Raw genomic sequence first — 16815 nt, forward strand, 5'->3', positions numbered from 1 at the left:
TGCCGGTCGCAAATGTTTTAGAGAAGATTTGGCGCGGGGGCCGAAAGGGGGAAGAGGGTGCTGGGAAATGGGATAGTTGTCTCTTGATTAACACGTTTTCTTAACTTCGAATGATTTCTTCCTACTTAGTGAAAGTTTGGACGACTGTTTTGTTTTTTTCCTTTCCGTCTCCGGATTCAGAATTGAAGAGAAGGCGCTAACGCTGTAATTGTGGACAGTTGTGTGGTTGGCCGCAGCGTTTGGAGCTTTGAATTGAAAAGATTTACGTGAATGTGTGGCTTAGAATTTTCTTCTTCTTCTTTTTTTTTTTTTTGCGATTGTTTCTAAGAATGGGATTTCTTTTTCTTTACCAAATGAGTGAGTTTGCAGGAATTTTTGTTCATTGAGAAGTGGCAGCGGTACAGATTTCTTTGTGCTCACGCTTTATTTTGTTGGAATCAAGACGATAGTTTGTGGAAGGAATCGGATAACTAAGAATAAGCTCTGGGTAAGCGTTACCTAGTATGCCTGATAGGTCTAAAATTGTCATACGTTCGTGTTGTGTATACGTTCAAGTGAGTACATGAGAAAGTGGTATAAAAATCAAACTACAAATGAAAGATTTTAATTTCCTGGTAAACGGATAACAGCATATCTTGAGTACAATAATATCTGTAGAAAAAGGGATTAATAATGTAACTTAGGGGTCAAATCCTTTAACCCTCCCCCCCAACAAAGCGCTTAGGTATTACTATTCAGAATAAGAATGTAGAAGAATAAACGATTACAGGGCTCCTTACTAAAAACATTTTGAATTGTGTTTACATTTGCCAGGGTTTTCTGGTTTTATTTTTTTTTTACTTTAGCATAGAGTTGTATATTGTGGTTGCTTTGGATTTCTTAAGTGCTATGTGATGGGTACAAGGTAAAGAGCTCTGGTAAACAAATCATGTGTTAGTGTTCGCCAGGTTTTTGTGATCAGTGCTTTAGGCAAAGGACATTTTGAAGAGAATGCGTGCAAGTTATATGGAAGTTGCTCTTTTATTCTTTGTCATGATTTGTAATGGTTTATTATTTACTAATTGTCTTAAACTGTTGTGCACTTTTTCAAAGCATTTCATACATTCTTCCTAAAAGCCAACGCTTTTAGCTTCTTTTTAGGCTGTGTGACTTTAGAATTGGTTTTCTCCTTGTGATAGGTAGCTAGCAGTTTTTTTAAAAGGAAGCAAAATAATTTTCTGTTCAGTTTACGAAGATGGAATTGAGTTTTAGCTTTTAACCCATTAAGAAGTTAACATATTTTAAACATAACAATCTTAATAATTTTTATTCTTATTTCTTATTTGTGTAAATTAGCCAAATGAAGGGATACAGGCTCTGTCTCTGATGAGACCCCCGCCCCAATGCTCACCTGTCAATTCAGTAATTGAGGTCCTAGAATACAAAATACGTAATTGAAATTGAGTGTCATTCTCTTAATAATTACATAGTTTGTTCCATGCCTAAATCAGTGCAAAGTGATAAGTACCAACCTGTTTTTTGAGGTTTACTCACAATTCAAAATAAATGAGATGTGTTCTTTTCATCATTATTGTTATTAATCTGGACAGTAAAGGGCAACTGGGCATATAATTCTTATTTCTGAACTCCTACTTTTCTTGTAGCATAGAAACATGTGTTACTCCTGTCCAAAATATCTGATAGAAAGGTAGTCAAGCCTGGGCCGGATAGCTCGGTTTGTCGCAAAGCGCAGAGGTTGCTGGTTGGATCCTCAGTAAGGGCGCATACAGAAGCACATCAGTGTTCCTGTCTCTCTCTTTCCCTTCCTCTCTCTAAAATAAATAAAATAAACATTTAAAAAAAAATTTAGTCAAAGAAAGGATGGAATTACTTTTATTTTTTGCTTTTGTAGACCATTATTTTGAGAATATGTATGAGAAGATCGATTTTAGCTGATACTTTTTTTGTGTGTGTGACAGAGAGAGTCAGAGAGAGGGACAGATAGAGACAGACAGACAAGAAGGGAGAGAGATGAGAAGTATCAACTCTTCATTGTGACATCTTAGTTGTTCATTGATTGCTTTCTCAATGTGCCTTGATTGGGGGGCTACAGCAGAATAAGTGACCCCTTGCTCGAGCCAGCGACCTTGGGTCCAGCTGGTGAGCCTTGCTTAAACCAGATAAGCCCGCGCTCAAGCTGGCGACCTCGGGGTCTCGAACCTGGGTCCTCCACGTAACAGTTTTGAACTGTTAATATCAGCTAAGTGCCAACAATTGTTTCTCAAACATACTGCTGCAACTGTTGATTTAGTTTGTGTAGAAGGACCTATTCTCTTACTCTGTTAAATCTGACCTTTACTGTTTTCTAAGCTCTCAAGAATGAATGACCAGTCATTACTGGCTGGCTTACAGGAGTACATCCTTGAGTTTTGCAGATACTGCACTGGCTGACAGCACTTGGGTTTATCGTTCAGACCTGTGGAATGTGTTGCCCAAAGATTTTTTCCCCCACTAAGACAAGGATGAGATCTTTTTGCACATAGTATTCTATTTCTAAAGAAATGAAGTGCTCTGTGGAATGAGTGGAGGCCTTATTTAAAGCTTGTTCCTTGAGGCTATATTGCTGTACCACCAGCACAATTTGGACAGAGGTGTTCGGGTGCCCACACATTCATTCAGTGAACTTTTATCTTTTTCAGTCCAGTACTGTGTTAGGCACTGAACTTTGTGATGAATACTATGTGATTTTTGCTTTAAAAATGCTTGTAGTTTAACATGCTAATAAAAAGGTTTAACAATCTGGAAATTATCTAAAACGTTTGAAATAAATGTGTAAGTTTTGATGTTTTGTCTCTAAAATGGAATAAAGTTTACACATTCCTGTTCTTCTCTAATCTCTAAACCGTATTTAAGTCTATGGTTAAAAGATTATTTTTATCTACATCTTTGTAGAGTTTATCAGGTTTTTAAAATCATTATTACTGATTTTAGAGAGAGAGAGGAAGGGAGAGAGAGAAACATCAATGTGTTATTCCACTTATTCATGCATTCATTGGTTGATTCATGTATGTGCCCTGACTGGGGATCAAACCTGTAACCTTGTTGTATAAGGGATAATGCTCTAACAAATTGAGCTAACCAACCAGGGAAGATTTATCAATTTTGACTAACTTATTGTTTTTTTTAAAAAAGATTTTATTTATTGATTTTTAGAGAGAGGGGAAAGCAGGGGAAAGGAGCAGGAAGCAATTCATAGTTGCTTCTCGCATGTGCCTTGACCAGGTAAGCCCAGAAACTTGAATCAGCAACCTCAGTGTTCCAGGTTGATGCTTTATGCACTGCACTGCCAGAGGTCAGACATATTGGAACTTAAAAAAAATTTTTTTTTATTTATTGATTTTTTAGAAAAGGAGAGAGAGGGGAAGTCAGGCAGGCAGGGACAGGGAGGAGCTTCAAAGCATCAACTCATAGTTGCTTCTCCTGTGTACCTTGACTGGGTGAGCCCCGGCTTTTGAACCAGTGACCTCAGCATTCCAGGTTGACACCTTATCCACTGTCACCATAGGTCAGGTTGAATTTATTGTTACCTAACTGAGTTATACATTTCGTTTTTAAATTAATTTATTGATTGAATTTTTGATAGAGGGGGAAAGAGAAAGAGCAGAAGCAGGAAGCATCAATTCATAGTAGTTACTTCCTGTATGTGCCTTGACTGGGCAAGCCCAGGGTTTTGTTTTTTTGTTTTTTGTTTTTTTGTTTTTACAGAGACAGAGAGAGGGATAGACAGGGACGGACGGAGAGAGATGAGAAGCATCAATCATTAGTTTTTCATTGCACATTGCAACACCTTAGTTGTTCATTGATTGCTTTCTCATTTGTGCCTTGACTGTGGGCCTTCAGCAGACCGAGTAACCCCTTGCTCGAGCCATCGACCTTGGGTCCAAGCTGGTGAGCTTTTGCTCTAACCATATGAGCCCGCACTCAAGCTGGCGACCTCGGGGTCTCAAACCTGGGTCCTCAGCGTGGGCTCATCTGGCTTGAGCAAAGAGCTCACCAGCTTGGACCCAAGGTCGCTGGCTCCAGCAGGGGGTTACTCGGTCTGCTGAAGGCCCACGGTTAAGGCACATGTGAGAAAGCAATCAATGAACAACTAAGAAGTCGCAACTCGCAAAGAGAAACTGATGATTGATGCTTCTCATCTCTCTCCATTCCTGTCTGTCTGTCCCTGTCTATCTCTGCCTCTGTAAAAAAAAAAAAAAAAAAAAAAAACCTGGGTCCTCCACATCCCAGTCTGACACTATCCACTGTGCCACTGCCTGGTCAGGCAAGCCCAGGGTTTTTTTTTTTTTTTTTTTTTTTTTTTCTTTCTTTTTTTTTTTTTTTTTAATTTATTCATTTTTAGAGAGGAGAGAGACAGAGAGAGAGAAGGGGGGAGGAGCTGGAAGCATCAACTCCCATATGTGCCTTGACCAGGCAAGTCCAGGGTTTCGAACCGGCAACCTCAGCATTTCCAGGTTGACGCTTTATCCACTGCGCCACCACAGGTCAGGCAAGCCCAGGGTTTTGAACCAGCTACCTCAGCATTCCAGATCGATGCTTGATCCACTGTGCCACCACAGGTCAGGCCAAGTTATATATTTCTTTTGGGAATATTCAGAGCAAAGTAGATCTGGACTCTTGTCTATTTTTAGGGAATTCTCTTTGACTTATTCTTGGCCCTTGGTTTCCTAATTTCCTATCTGAAGTGGAAGTTTATTTAGATGTAAAAATTTCCTTCCTGCCTTGGCTGGATAGCTTACTTGGTTATAGCATCCACTTGAAGCACAGAATTTGCTGGTTTGATCCTTGGTCACGGCACATACAGAAACAGATCAAAAGTTCCTGTCTCTCCTTTCTCCCTCCCTCCCCCCTCCCCTCCTTCCCTCCTTCCCTCCTTCCCTCCTTCCCTCCTTCCCTCCTTCCCCTCCATTCCTCTCCTTTCCCCTCCCCTCCCTCCCTTCCCCCTTCCCCTCTTTCCCTCCTTCCCTCCTTCCCTTCTTCCTTCCTTGCTTTCCCTTGCTTTCCTTCTTTAAGTGAGAGGAGGAAAGAGAGACTCCAGTATGTGTCCCAACTGCCCCCATCTGGGTCTGATGCTCAAATCAAATGAACTTTCCTCAGTGCCTGGAACGGATGCTTGGATGCTTGGTGCTTGAACCAATCGAGCCACTGGTTGCTAGAGGGGAAGAGAGAGAGAAGGGGGAGAAGGAGGGAAAGAGAAGCAGATAGCAGATAGTAGCTTCTTATGTGTACCCTGACTGAGGATCAAACCCAGGATGTCTGCATGCTGGGCCAACGCTCTATCCACTGATCCAACTGGCCTGGGCCTCCTTTCTTCTTTCTAAAATCAATAAAATAAACATTTTAAAAAAAGATAAAGAAAATTTCTTTCAGAAATACTCTGTTCTGTTTGGTTCTAGTTTTCCCTTCTTGCTCTCTGGGTGTTTCTTCACGCTTCCCCCCCACTCTTTATCAAATCTTTAGTTGTTCTTTCTCAAGTCTCTGTTTTTAGTCTTTCCACTCTAGTCTTATCTATTCTGTGGCTTCAGTTAACACATGTATTTTGAATACTCTCCAATTTTATGTGTAGCTCAGATCCTTTTTCTGATCTCAGTGTCTATTGAACATCTCCACTTAGATCCTCAGTTTTTTGAATTGGCCCTTCATCACTCTACCCTGGTTTGTTTGTTTGTTTGTTTGTTTTTGTGACAGATGAGAGAGGGACAGGGACAGATAGACGGTAAGGGAGAGAAATGAGAAGCGTCAATTCTACGTTGCCGCACCTTAGTTGTTCATTGATTGCTTTTTAAATTTGAGAATGAACTCAAAAGAATAATCCCCTTCACGATTGATTGCTTTTTTATATGTGCCTTGACCAGGGCTACAGCAGAGCGAGTGACCCCTTGCTCAAGGCAGCGACCTTGGGCTCATGCCGGCGACCATGGGGTCATGTCTGTAATCCCAGGCTCAAGCCAGCGACTCTGCGTTCAGACTCGTGAGTGTGTGCTCAAGCCAGCTGGCGACCTTGGGGTTTCGAACTTGGTTCTTCTGTGTGCCAGTCTGATGCTCTGTCCACTGTGCCACCCCATGTTCAGGCTGTACCCTGTTTTATTAAGTGGCTTTATCAACCTCCTGAGGCCAGATTCATGCCATTTCTCTCCACCTCTGTTCTCCCCAGTCTTGTCTAGGCCACCTTTTCCTATGTCTGTTTCAGTCAATTCTAAATGTTTTCCTTGTTCTCTCATAAAAAGAGAAATTAATATAAAATAATTAAGACAGAAAAAGTAATAATACTACAATAAATACCCATCTTGCAGCTTCTGAAAGAAAATATTACCAGTATCGTTGAAGTCTTCTGTGTTTTCCTACCTGATTGCATGCTTTCTGCCACCTCCATTGTAGGCTTTTTTTATCAGACGTCATTGCCAACTTGAATTTCTCATTCCCTTGCATTTCTTTATACTTTTACTATTATATTTATACTTCAAGCCATATACAGTAAATTCTCACTTAGTATCAACTTAATATCATTGATAGGTTCTTGGAAACTGCAACTTTAAGCAAAACAATGTATAATGAAACCAATTTTACCATAGGCTAATTGATATAAACAAGAATTAGCGTGACCTATGGTGGTGCAGTAGATAAAGTGTTGACCTGGAACGCTGTGGTCACTGGTTTGAAACCCTGGGCTTGCCTGGTCAAGGCACATATGGGAGTTGATGCTTCCTGCTCCTTCCTCATTCTCTCTCTCTCTCTCTCCTTTCTAAAATGAATAGTCTAAAAAATATCAACAAAAAATTAAGTTCCTACAGCATATTTTTGGTGACAAAAACATCACCAAAATTCTAAATAAAGACCCAAAACACTTCTAATATTAAACATTGGAATAAATGTGAGCTATACAACATATAAGAAAGATTATTAAAAACAAGTAAGATAATTATTTTCATTTTCCAGCCTACTTATTCTAGTTCAGGGTTGACAGTGGCCTGAGCCTATCCCCAAAGCTCAGGGCTGGTCCCACCCTGGATTGGAGGACCTTCCATCACAGGGCACGCCCACACTCAATCAGGTTGAGGCAATTTAGACATGCCCATTTTAACTTACTTCACATTTTTGGGTTGTGGGAGGAAACCAGATTACCTGAAGAAAAACCCACACAGATGTTTTAGGGGGGGATACAAACTCAACTCCACAGACAGTGGTCCTTGTTGGGAATGGATTCCTTTTTTCCCTCATCAGTGTAACAAAACAAATGTTATTCAACGACCTGCTGTACCCTCATCTGCTCTTCTCTCAGCAGAGAATTGTCTTTTTTTTTACAAAGACAGAGAGTCAGCGACAGAAACGGAGAGATGAGAAGCATCAGTCATTAGTTTTTTGTTGCACATTGTGACACCTTAGTTGTTCATTGATTGCTTTCTCATATATGCCTTGACCGCGGGCCTTCAGCAGACTGAGTAACCCCTTGCTTGAGCCAGCGACCTTGGGTTCAAGCTGGTGAGCTTTTTGCTCAAACCAGATGAGCCCGTGCTCAAGCTGGCGACCTCGGGGTCTCGAACCTGGGTCCTTGGCATCCCAGTCCAATGCTCTATCCACTGCGCCACCTCCTGGTCAGGCAGAATTGTCTTTATATAAAACAAATTTAATGAAGTCATTTATCTGAAAACTGTTGTTTCTTTTAAAGCTTTCAATCATCATTTTAACAAGTTGTGATTTGCCTTGCCTACTTCTCTAGCATCATTTGTTTGTACTTACTTTTTTGTTATGTATGGTCTAGCCATACTGATTGCCGCCCGCCCCCCATTGAAGGTTCACAGCTCACCCAAGGGCCTTTGAACATGCTGTATAGCTAATCCCACTGCCTGGAAGGCAGCTCCTCATTCTTCATAATGTGCTTAACTAGCACCTCTGCAGAGAAAACCTCTGATCCTTCTAGATTAGGTTAGGAACCCGTATAAATACACTTTTATAGCACCCTGCACTTCTGTTTTATAGGATTTATCACAATTTTAATTAATTATTTGTATAATGTCTATTTCACCATTAGGCTGAACTGTATATTCTGTAAAGTCAAGATTAATGTCTTTCTCGGGTAGGCCAGTGTTCCCAGCACCAGCTCATTGTTCATTATATAGTCAACAACTATATGAGTGCTTACTAAAATTTCTTTTTTTATTTATAGTTGTTGATTGTATTGTAGTAACTTCTGACAAAGCTTTTGTTTTAACTAGGAGCCTCATTACTTAGTGTGTTGTTTTTTGTATTATTGGTTTTGAATGCCAGTGCAATATTAGGTCCTTAGGAATGTAACCAGCTGATAGCTCGATTGGTTACACTTCAGCCTTGTCCAGAGGTGCAGAGGTTGCTGGTTCAATCCCCGGTCAGGGCATATAAAAGAACAGCTTGATGTTCCAGTCTCTGTCACTCACTCTACCCTCCTCTCTTGCTGAAATCAATAAATGAATTTAAAAAAATACTTACTGATGTAAACTTATAGCAATGGCTTAATCAATCTTCGGGAGTTTTAACAGACTAAAAAATACAGTGATTACCTATGGCAGGCATGGCCAACATATGGCCCGTGGGCAGCATCCGGTCCGTGTAATGGGTTTATGCGGCCTGTGGTTAAATTTTTAATATTCTCCACACGATGTGGAAATGAAATTAGTGGTACTTTTAAATCATTATACACAAACTACGATATCAAACCATTGTACAATGAAAGTTAAAATCTCAGCTACTCAGAAGCAGAAGTGTCTTTGATTATTGAAAATTGAGATATTTAAGAAGATAGTGATACGCAGAAAAGAATTTTGCATGTGACTAATCTAGGGTTAACGTTCAATAATTGGTTGAATGGATTCGCGATACTTCCTTATTTTTTTAAAAAATTTCATTATGAAGATCTACAACTTTTGTACTTGTCTGTGCAATTTTTATAAGCAACTAAAAAATGGAAAATATGGAAATTAAAAAAAATACTTGCCAAGGAATATTTAGTAATCTTCAGCTCAACTTATATTTGTGAACAAACTTTTTCTTTAATGAATCTAAATAAAAATACAAGATCAAGACCGAATGATTTACATTTGGAGGCTGTGTTAAGAATAGCTACTACATTGCCTGACCAGGCGGTGGCGCAGTGGATAGAGCATCGGATTGAGATGCAGAGGACCCAGGTTCAAGACCCCGAGGTTGCCAGCTTGAGCGCGGGCTCATCTGGCTTGAGCAAAAAAGCTCACCAGCTTGGACCCAAGGTCGCTGGCTCAAGCAAGGGGTTATTCGGTCTGCTGAAGGCCCACGGTCAAGGCACATATGAGAGAGCAATCAATGAACAGCTAAGGTGTCGCAACGAAAGGCTGGTGATTGATGCTTCTCATCTCTCTCCGTTCCTGTCTGTCTGTCCCTATCTATCCTTCTCTCTGACTCTCTCTCTGTCACTATAAAAAAAATAAATAAATAAAATAAAAATAAAAAAAAGAATAGCTACTACAGCCTGACCAGGTGGTGGTGCCGTGGATAGAGCGTCGGACTGGGATGCGGAGGACCCAGGTTCGAGACCCCGAGGTCGCTAGCTTGAGCGCAGGCTCATCTGCTTTGAGCAAAGGTCACCAGCTTGGACCCAAGGTCACTGGCTTGAGCAAGGGGTTACTCAGTCTGCTGTAGCCCCCCGGTCAAGGTACATATGAGAAAGCATTGAACAACTAAGGTGTCGCAACGAAAAAATGATGATTGATACTTCTCATCTCTCTCTGTTCCTGTCTGTCTCTATCTGTCCTTCTCTCTGACTCTCTCTCTGTCTCTGAAAAAAAAAAAAAAAAGAATAGCCACTACAAGTATAGAACCAGATATTTAAAAAATAATAGGCGATGTGAAGCGCCTCAACACATCACAGTTTTTTTGTTAATTTGTTGTACTAAATTACTTATATTTATTCTTAAACAAATTACATAATAAAATTTTGTTTACTTAAATGAATCGGTTTTGTATTTAACATTTTTTAATTTTAATATTTCATCCTGCCCATGAAAAAAGTTTTCTTTCTAATCTGGCCCCGGGGGCAAAAACTGTTGGCCATGCCTGACCTATGGTATGGTATGGTATGGTATGGTATACACAGTGGGGATTCTTGCCACACTGAAAGATAATCACGGCTAGGTTTAAACAGAATAAAGAAATTGAAGATTAGTTTTTCTTTGACATACTTAACTAATTTTTTGTTTTGTTTTGAGAGAGGAGACAGACACACAGTTACATCCATCTGCTCCTGTGTGTCCCCTGACTGGGGATCAAACCTGTAACCTTTGTGCATCCGGACAGTGCTGTAACCAACCAAGCTATCTGGCCAGGGCAGTACCTAGTTCTAATTTTAATTTCTTCCCATTTGCTGGGCCATGGGTTAGTAGTATAATATGTCACAAGAAACTGTTCATATTTTACAGTTATACATTAAAGCTGACATTGATTGTTTTGCACTTGACTACTTCATTGACTTTTTAAAAATTACGTTTTGGGCCTGACCTGTGGTGGCGCAGTGGATCAAGTGTTGACCTGGAACACTGAGGTCGCCGGTTCAAAACCCTGGGCTTGGCCCTGACCAGTTGGCTCAGTGGTAGAGCGTCGGCCTGGCGTGCAGGAGTCCCGGGTTCGATTCCCAGCCAGGGCACACAGGAGAAGCGCCCATCTGCTTCTCTACCCCTCCCCCTCTCCTTCCTCTCTGTCTCTCTCTTCCCCTCCCGTAGCCAAGGCTCCATTGGAGGAAAGTTGGCCGGGGCGCTGAGGATGGCTCCGTGGCCTCTGCCTCGGGCGCTGGAATGGCTCTGGTTGCAACAGAGCATCGGCCCCTGATGGGCGTGCCGGTGGATCCCGGTCGGGCGCATGCAGGAGTCTGTCTTGACTGCCTCCCTGTTTCCAACTTCAGAAAAATACAAAAAACAAACAAAACCCTGGGCTTGTCTGATCAAGGCACATATGGGAGTTGATGCTTCCTGCTCTTACCCCTTCCCCCTTCTCTCTTTCTCCCCTCTCTAAAATGAATAAATAAAATCTTTAAAAAAATAAAATAAAAATTGTGTTTTGGGATAGATAATGTACTGTGTACATAGTACAAAATCCTAAAGGTTTAAATATAGTGAAAAGTCTTCCATTATTCCTCTTTGCGTTCAGTCACATGTTTTTTTCCTGCCGAAGCAATTACTGTTTACCTTTTTTGGTGAATTCTTCTAGAGTTAACTATACATTCAGTATTCTCCCACTTATATACATAAATGGTAGCACACTGTACACACTGTTCTACAGCCTGCATTTTCACTAATACAGCTTGGTTTGTTTCATATCATTACAGATAGAGCTATCTCATCCTTTTTGACTAGTAAATGTACTGTGGTTTGTTTACCCGATCCTGTAGTGGTAGACTTTTAAGTTGTTTCCAGTCCATTATTTAACAGTTCTGCAGAGACTATTCCTGTACATTATTTTGTATGTCTCTGAGCATATTTATTAGATAAATATTGAGACTCAAAATTGCTAGGTCAAAAGGTGTGTTTATTTGCAATTTTAATCGATATTTCCATGTTGTCTCTTACAGAAACTATACCAGTTTACTCCACCACTTCCAGTAAAGCAGAAAGAATGCCTCTTTTTTTTAATGACTTCATAGACATTTTATTTATTTATTTTTTTCAGCAAAAGAGGAAGGGGGGGAGAGAGAGAGAGAGAGAGAGAGACAGGAACATTGAGTTCTTCCTTGTTCCTGTATGTGCCCTGACTGGGGGTTGAACTGGTAACCTTTGGATTTTTTTTTTTTTAAGATTTTATTTATTCATTGTAGAGAGGAGAGAGAGAGAGAGAGAAAGAAGGGGGAGGAGCAGGAAGCATCAACTCCCATATGTGCCTTGACTAGGCAAGCCCAGGGTTTTGAACTGGCAACCTCAGCGTTTCCAGGTTGACGCTTTATCCACTGTGCCACCACAGGTCAGGCATCCTTTGAATTTTGAGATAATGCTGTAACCAGCTGAACATTCAGCCAGGGTAGAATGCCTCTTTTCTGTACAACCTTCCTTGTCTGATCTGTTACCAGTTTTTAAATCTTTTTGAATTGGATAAATGAAAAGTATTATGTTCGTGTATTTTTAATTGTAAATCTCCATTACAAGTGATACCAAATCTCTTTTTTATTTTTAATTCAGAAGGGAGATGAAGAGACTCCCACATGAACCCCAACCGTGATCCACCCTGCAAGCCCACTAGGGGGCAATGCTCAGTTGCTGAGCAACTGAGCTCTTAGTACCAGAGGCATGGCCACAGAGCCGTCCTTAGTGCCTGGGACCAACTCACTCCAGTCCAGCCATGGCTGAGGAGGGAAAGAGAGAGAGAGAGGAGCAAGAAGGGGGAAAGGTAGAGAAACAGATGGGCACTTCTCCTGTGTTCCCTGACTGGGAATCGAACCCAGGACATCCACACACCGGGCTGGCGCTCTTACCACAGAGCCAACCAGCCAGGGCCACTATGAGAAATTTTAAGCAACTACATATTCTTATCCCAACAGAAGAATCCATGATATGAAGGAGAGAAAATGAAGTGGAGTGATTAGGACAGGAAATAGAAGTTCTGTAACATTTTCACATGTCAAGTAAACATTTATTAGAACTCACTTGTAGTGGAGAATGATTAAGTTTTTGGTGGCTTTTTTTTTTTTTCAGAGACAGAGAGAGACAGTCAGAGGAATAGACAGGGACAGACAGACAGGAATTGAGATATGAGAAGCATCAATCATTAGTTTTTCGTTGTGCATTGCGACAGTTGTTCATTGATTGCTTTCTCATATGTGCCTTGACCGCGGGCCTTCAGCAGACCGAGTAACCCCTTGCTTGAGTCAGCGACCTTGGGTCCAAGCTGGTGAGCTTTTTGCTCAAACCAGATGAGCCTGCACTCAAGCTGGCGACCTTGGGGTCTCGAACCTGGGTTCTTCCACATCCCAGTCCAATGCTCTATCCACTGCACCACCGCCTGGTCAGGCTTGGTGGCTGTTTTAATAACCAATTTATTGAATAAAGGCAACTCCTTCCAAAATACTGAATATTAGACACTCAATAACCAGCAGATAGAAAAGGGAACAATTATATATTTTAAGAAAATATTGGGTATATTAATTTTCTGTTGCTTTTAAACCATTTTATAGTGAATCCTTAAAGAAATGAGAAAAGTAGCATTATATTAAGCTGCTATGTAAGACATTAAGTCAGAGTACTACTATCTTTTGATATATTCTTATAAATTAAGAATTACCCTCTGGACTCACTATTTATATTTTAATTTGAAGTGGAATTTTGTGTAAGCTTTGTCTTGGACCCCCTTGTACAAGGTGGTGTAATAACTGTACCAAAGGTTCTATGAGGTAGTTAATGCTGATCAGGCAGTGGCACAGTGGATAGAGTGTTGGCCTGGGATGCTGAGGACCCAGGTTTGAGATAGTTAACGCTTCTCTGTGAAATATATGTTACTTAACTAGGTCTTTATGAATGTATACAAATATTATTAAAATTTGTACCCTGGCCTACTTTTAAATTTCTCTTGGGGCTTTTGCTGCATAGTAATCTTTGCCAACTCTACTATTAACATGTTCATTGTAGAATAGAATACTGAAAAGCAAATAGAAGAGAAATTGTCCGTAAGCCATTGTTAATGTTGGTGTATTTCTGCTGAGGCATATTACATATATTTTATTGAGGGTTTTTGTTTGCTTGCTTTTTTCTTTTTACTGCATGTGAGCATTTTCCCACATAATGAATGATTCTTTTAAAACAGGTCACAAGTTGGCAGAATTTATTCAACTGGTAAGATCTCTAGCTCAATATTATTTAAATAGTTTTTCCTATTAGTTGTCAACTTGAAAAATAAAGGAGATAGGTAGGAGTGTAAGTTGATATAACTCCCTTTGGAAAAGTACTGATCTTCTAAAGCTGACATATACGTACCCTATGACTAGCAATTCTGCTTCTGGGTACGCAGTGGAGATGCATATATATGTTCACCAGAAGATGTAAGTAGAATATTTGTAGTAACATCATAATTGCCCCAAACTGGAAACTGCTTTAATATCATTCAGCAGTGAATGGATAAATTGTGATACATTCACGGAATGGCAAAATAATAAAGCAAATGAACAGACTAGAACTAAATATAACAGGATTGATGACTTTCAACAGATGTTCAGCAAAAGAGGCCAGGCACAAAAGAGTATATATACTCTTTAAAAAAATTTTTTTTTAAGACTTCATTTATTCATTTTAGGAGAAAGAGAAGAGGGGAGGAGCAGGAAGCATCAACTCCCATATATGCGTTGCCAGGGCAAGCCCCGGGTTTCCAACCAGCAACCTCAGCATTCCAGGTCGCTGCTTTATCCAGTGCCACCACAAATCAGGCCAAAAGAGTATACTCTTTATGATTCCAGTATAAGAGTCTATTCTGTATGATTCTGTTTCTATAAAGTTCAAGAACAGGTTAGACTAATGTCTCAGTGTGGTGTGATACTGTTCCCCAAGGGGCACTTGGCACTGTCTAAAGACATCACTGGTTGTCAAAATTGGAGGAGGCAGAGATGCAAAACATCCTACGGAACATTAAAACAGTTTCCCACAACAAAGAATTATCCAGAATGTCAATAGTACCAAAGTTGGCCCTGGGCTAAACTAATCTCTACTATTAGAAATGAGGGTGCCTGGCCTGACTGTGTGGTGCGCAGTGGGTAGAGTTGGCCTGGGATACTGAGGACTCAGTTTTGAAACCCCGAGGTCTCTGGCTTGAGCACGGGCTCATTGGTTTGAATGCTGGCTCATCCAGCTTGAATGTGGGCTCACCAGCTTGAGCACAGGGTGTTGGCTGGAGCGTGGGATCATAGACATGACCCCAAGGTCACTGGCTTGAACCCATGGTTGCTGGCTTGAACAAGGGGTCACTGGCTCAGCTGGAGCCCCTTCCCATCAAGGCACATAGGAGAAAGCAGTCTGTGAACAACTAAGGAGCCGCAATTGAAGAATTGATGCTTCTCCTCTCTCTCCCTTCCTGTCTGTCCCTTTCTCGCTTTCTCTCTCTCTCTCTCTCTTTCTCTCTCTCTCTCTCTCTCTTACACACACACACACACAAAGAAGTGAGGGTGCCTGACCTGTGGTGGTGCAGTGGATAGAACATCGACCTAGAACGCTGAGATTGCTGGTTCGAAACTCCAGGTTTGCCCAGTCAAAGCACATACGGGAAGAAAACGAGTCGATGGGTCCTGCTCCTTTCCCCCTTTCTCTCTCTTTCTCTTAGCTCTCTCTGAAATCAATAAGTAAAACCTTTAAAAGACAAAGATATCTTTTAAAAAATGTGAGGATAGTGATTTCTCTTGGGTATGAAAGGGCATGATTGTGGCTCTGAGTGGCTAGTAATACTTTATTTCAGTGCTGGTTACATGGGTCTGTTCGGTTTTTAAAAATTCGTTGAACCTGACCTGTGGTGGCGCAGTGGATAAAGCGTTGACCTGGAAATGCTGAGGTCGCTGGTTCGAAACCCTGGGCTTGCCTGGTCAAGGCACATATGGGAGTTGATGCTTCCAGCTCCTCCCCCCTTCTCTCTCGCTGTCTCTCTCTCTCTCACTCTCTGTCTCGCTCCTTTCTAAAAATGAATAAATAAAATAAAAAAAAATAAAAAAATTCATTGAGCTGTACACTTATATTTGTGCATATTTCTGTAAGTTTTTTCATTTTTATTGATTTTTAGAGAGAGGGGAAGAGGGGAGAGAGAAGGAGAGGAGCATTGATTTGTTGTTCCACTTATTTCATGCGATTATTGGTTAATTCTTGTATGTATCCTGACCAGGGATTGAACCTACAACCTCAGCATGTTGGGACAATGCTCTAACCAACTGGGCTACCTGGCCAGTGCCAGTACTGTAGGTTATTTTAGACTTTGATAAAAAAATTTACCAGCCTGGCCTGACCAGTGGTGGCACAGTGGGTAGAGCGTCAACCTGAGAGAGGTCCCAGGTTCGAAACCCTAAGTTGTGGGCTTGAGCAAATGTTCATCAGCTTGAGTTGTGGGGTCACAACCCCAGGGTTGCCCACTTGAGCACAGGTGTCACTAACTCGAGCATGGGATCATTGACATGACCCCATGGTCACTGACTTGAGCCCAAGATTGCTGTCTTGAGTAAGGAGGGGTCAGTGGCTTGGCTGGAGCCCCCCTAGGTAAGACACGTATGAAAAGCAATCAGTGAACAACTGAAGTGCCACAACTATGAGTTGATGCGTCTCGTCTCCCTGTCTCTCACTCTTGTTTAATTTTTTTTCTTTTTTTTTTTTACCAAAAATCAGACCCATTAAAATCCAGGTTTAAGACTTTAAAATTTTTTTAAATTTATTGATTTGAGAGAGAGAGAGACATCAATCTGTTGTTTCACTCATTTATGCATTCATTGGTTGATTCTTGCATGTGCCCTGACTGGGCATTGAACTTGCAATACTGGTATCTGAAGACGACACTGAGCTATCCTTCCTAGGGCTGAAGACTTCTTTGAAAGCTCTGACAGTTTGGTAATTTCCACAGCTGTAGCCAATAAGCAGTAGGACCCCCCCCCCCTTGAGTTGGTGCTTGTGTTCTCTAAGTCTAAGAAGCCTAGTTTTCCTGTTTCAATTACTTAATTACTTGTATCACCTGGTATCAAGACATTTAAAGTTTTATTGAGATATAATTCATACACTACAGTTCACCTATTTAAAGTATACAATTAAGTGTTTTTAGTATATCCACAGGGTT

General features: G+C 40.9%; 1 protein-coding gene across 4 annotated transcripts in view; it reads left to right on the forward strand.

The window, feature by feature from the left end:
* GJC1 (gap junction protein gamma 1) overlaps positions 1–16815 on the forward strand; it is a 49339-nt gene that overhangs the window by 700 nt on the left and 31824 nt on the right. The window lies entirely within an intron of this gene.

This window comes from Saccopteryx bilineata, chromosome 2 (assembly GCF_036850765.1).
Source record: "Saccopteryx bilineata isolate mSacBil1 chromosome 2, mSacBil1_pri_phased_curated, whole genome shotgun sequence".
Lineage (NCBI taxonomy): Eukaryota > Metazoa > Chordata > Mammalia > Chiroptera > Emballonuridae > Saccopteryx > Saccopteryx bilineata.